Source organism: Lipotes vexillifer, unplaced genomic scaffold (genome assembly GCF_000442215.2).
Source record: "Lipotes vexillifer unplaced genomic scaffold, Lipotes_vexillifer_v1.1 scaffold366, whole genome shotgun sequence".
NCBI classification, from domain to species: domain Eukaryota; kingdom Metazoa; phylum Chordata; class Mammalia; order Artiodactyla; family Lipotidae; genus Lipotes; species Lipotes vexillifer.
In genome coordinates, this window is record NW_006780143.1 from 383,820 (window position 1) to 388,218 (window position 4,399).

At 38.8% G+C, this 4,399-nt stretch overlaps 1 protein-coding gene across 1 annotated transcript in view; it reads left to right on the top strand.

Moving 5' to 3' along the window:
• RAB3C (RAB3C, member RAS oncogene family) overlaps positions 1 to 4,399 on the top strand; it is a 317,596-nt gene that overhangs the window by 122,385 nt on the left and 190,812 nt on the right. The gene's annotated exons all lie outside the window — the stretch shown is intronic.

The following is a 4,399-nucleotide window of genomic DNA, read 5'->3' on the forward strand; positions in this document are numbered from 1 at the left end:
TCCTGCTGACATAAGGTGCCCTATTCTTAGAGTGGAAGATGTCAACAAGGGTCTGTAGCATCTCTTTGTTGACAATTATAGTTGTCCGTTTACATATACGGGCAGAGCAACCTACAATTATTTTGACGTCCCCAAAGGTATAGATTATTATAAGCAATAGTGTTAATCCCATTCTTTTAAGGCCAGTTCTTGGAATTGTGCTAGCAATAAATTCAGTACTGCTCAAGATGGAGTCTGGTCATCGTGCAGTTAGCTTTCTTCTCTGGTGGCAGTTATAGTATCTGTAAAATGACTCAGGAATGTGCATCAGACAGAGTCTGTGACTCTATTGTCCTAATCATTAACGGCTCAAGCCTCCTCTTTTGTGACTCAGGGAGGCCTGGAAGACTGCAGCTTTTCTATAAACAAGAGGCAGGAGACATGGAGGGGCCTTTGTACTTGGGGTGAGGGGCGCAGGGTTCTGCTCGGTTCCGGTAGTTTACTAGGGGTGCCATAACAAATGTCCGCAAACTGAGTGGCTTGAACAACAGAAATGTATTGTCTCACAGTTCTGGAGCCCAGAAGTCTGAAATCAAGGTGTCAGCAGGGCCGTGCTCCCTCTGAAGGTGCTAGGGAAGAATCTCTTCCAGGCCTCTCTCCTAGCTTCTGGTATTTCCTGGGATTATGGCAACATACCTCCAATCTTCACATGGTGTTCTCCCTGTGTGCTTTCTATTTCCAAAATCCCCCTTCTTGTAAGGATACCAGTCATACTGGATTAGGGGCCAATCCTACTCTAGTATGGCCTCATCCTAGCTTAACTAATTATACACATTCTAAGGTACTGGGGGTTAGGACTTCAGCATATGAATTTGGAGGGGAGCTCAATTCAACCCATAATATGCTCCAATATTTATTAAAACTATCCTGACTTTCCTATAGAGCTTTCAGATGGCCAGCAAGCCAGACTGATAGTTTTTGTTTGTTTGTTTTGTTTTTCTTTTCCCCATCTGTGGTCCACCTTAAATTAATTTTGGTATAAAGCGTAAGATAGGGGTAAGGATATGCCTTGATATTTTCCTAAAGAGTTAGCACAAATTAAAGTGTCTTATCCATTATATTATCCTCTTCAGAACCTGGCAAAGTATTTGAATCATAACCAGGTACTAAATAAACGTCCTTTAAATTAAGTCAAATCACCGACCAGAGAACTGAATTGTTAACTTCCTAACTAGATGATAACTTATCTAACTGTTTGATTTCAGGTTGTGAAGAAATCCTAGAGAAATGACAAGGCCCATAGCGGTGAACCAAAGGATATTGGGTTAAAGGAAATACTAGCATTTTCTACTTATTTAAGGAAATAAACAATGTTTCTGTGACATATCTTTTTCAATAGCCTATAGGACAGGGTGATGAGCTAGAATTGAAGACTGATTTGTAAAACAGATGTCCTTTTCTTTCACTGGTTTACTGGGAGGTATCAGCTACATTATTTGGGGTGTGTGTGTGTGTGTGTGTATGTGTATTCAGTATACATATGTGGGGGGTGGCCAGTAAGTAAAGAGGCCAAGAAGCAGCTATGTAAGCTCTTGAAAATACTTATGAGCAACATTTTAGAGCAATGATTAAAATGATTGTTGATCCATTCTAAATTTTAAAGCTTAGATAATCCTAATTTATGGTGCTAAATTCATAAGTATTTTTCATATAAGACATGAAAGTTATAGAAACTATTGAAAACTAAGTTTTGATAGCTAGTAATGAAACTTATGTGGGTCATATTTGATGTTTGGTATACTTGGAACATTTTACTGCAAATAGATGAAATTCATACAGTGTCATGTATTCATGTTCAAAGTAGTTATAGTTACTCATCTGTAATTTGAAGGAAGTACATGGAGTCAACCAGACTGTTGATTAGCTTCATTAAGTAAAGATGCTTTGTCATATAAGGTGACAAGATAAGTCACTGACTTTGGGGAAATGATTAGGAAAAAAATTATTGTCAAGTGGTCATCTCTCAGTAAAACAATGTGTTGTGGGTTGTTGTTGTTGTATTTTTTTTACTGTTTTGTATTTTAACAGTCTTCCCTGCGTGTCTCAGAAAAGAGCATTAATGTGTTAACTTTTAGAAAAAAAATACTTCTTATATTACTAGCAAAATTTTTCCCTAACTCTGCCTAAGAGATTTATTTTAAACTGAGTAAAAATCTCAATACAGCTATTCTCTATTTTAACAATAATCAAACTGCAAGTATTCCAAGTCAAATAGAATCATGATTTTTCAAAAAAGCTTAGAATAATATGAATAATGCTAAGCTCCTTTATCATTGACTCAAAAGGATTATTCTGATAAAAAAAAATATCCTTTTGCTGTCTTTGCTGGATGTGGGTATAAATAGAAAAGCCCTGTATAACAAAGGAGAGGCTATTAGGAGGCCATTATATATTCAAAGACATTATTTTAGATTCTGGCTAATAGTTGCTTCCTGACCTGATGGACTCCATACTGGTTATATGTGCCCCTGACATACTCTTCCACCCCAGTCATCCAAGCCAGAACAAGGAGACATGTCGGCTGCTGTGAGGAGGGAATGGTGTGGAGTGAAGGAGAAGACACAGTGTTGGGTGGGTGGTACAACTAAGGGAAGACAGTGAGAGTGCTACAGATGCTGTGGTCCAGGGCTTGAGTTGTGGCTCACTTTCTCTGTGACTTTCATTGGGTTAACTGATTGCTTTGAGTCTCATCTCATCAGCTGGAACTAGATACTCTCTATGGCCCCCTTCATCTCTCAGATGCTAGGTTTCTATTACTCTTAACAGGATCTCCCTTGAAAGGGGAATCTTTGTCCTGATTGAGGACACAAATTTGCAGGATTGATATCTCAATATTTTGGAGGCAGACAACTCTGTTACACGTTGAGCCTGCGTTCTTATCTAGAAGACGCTCGTTATCCCGTCAAGGCCTTTCACCTGATAGTTTTTCCACATGGAATGACACTTTCTATTCCTGATAGTCTCATAGCCTTCTTTTCTCTTACCAAAGGCAACTTTTCCAGTAGCTGTCTTCCTGAAAAGAATGCCTTCAGGTGGTCTTTACTGTATTTGAATGCTTTTAACCTCAAATTAAGCTATTCTCTGCTGCTCCTTGGCTCAAAAACCAGAATCAGAACCAGCAAATCCAAATGTGAATTAGTCAGCAAATTCATACAGCCTTTTCTTTGCACAGTGAAATAAGCAGAGGCAATGTTTTCTTCTGAGTCCATGGATGGCAAACATATCCTTTTAGGAAACGGAATGTTTGATGTGAAGTAAGAAATGTCTGCTGAGCTCAGGCTTTTAGAGGTTCAGTTTGTCAGCAGATTTTTGTGCCATTCAAATTTTTGCTTATTTCTTTTGAAATCTAAAATTCCTCCATGTGAATATTTTAAATGACTGATGGCCATAATTTTATAAACTAAAACAAGTGGGGAAATCAGCTTTGTTTACAAGTGATAGGGAAATGTGGCACTAATTTATAGCAAATAAAAGAATCAAAGCGGAGTTATATAGTTTATGAATCAGGGGTTCAGAAATCGCCCATTTAGAGAAAATGGAACACCTCAAGACAATACCAGCAATTTAGCTCCATGTTAAGTGGGCCTTTGAACCTTCCCTCAAAGTCCTAGAACGTAAAAAAAATAGGTAATTTTTCCAGGCCGTCTAACCAAAGAGAAAAACTTATAATGCCCAGAAGCAGATCAAGAATGATACAGAAAGATCACACTTTTTGATTGTAGCATTATTGAAGTGAACTGTGAAAAGATAATGACCTGGATGCTTATATAATGTATACACACCCTCACACAATTCCAAGCAGCTATTTAGGAAAACAAATCAGTTACTCCCTGCATTAGTTTCCTATTGCTGCTGTTACAAATTTCCACAGACTTGTGCTTCTCCTTGCCTGGAGAGATGGGTTATCTAACTTGCTAGCCTCTCATTTCCTTGACCTCTGTATCACCTTCAACTTTCATTCTAGGTCATTTGACTACTCTTAGGGTTACATCCTGGGTATCTCTTTTGAATTCTTAAAGTCTGACCTCCCTCTCTGACTAAAACCACTCAGTTCACCCAGTTTTCTCACACAGGAGCTCCACTACACATACAGTGAGGAAGTTGAGGTTGTAAGGTGATTTGTTAAACAGTAGAGAAAACAGACAAGTATAGGAAAGCAAACTTCTGGTTAAACGGAGAAGGCTGAACATCGTTATTTCTCTCTGCCCTCTAAGCCCCCAATAAGAGAGAAGGAGAGAGGACGGCATGAATGTTGCTCACAATTTTTGAACAGGGAAAGCCACTGCAAAGGGGAACTGACTTACCAGGTGGTAGGAGCTGCATTTCAGGTCCAAGGAAAGGGTAGATCCATGCTGCTGAA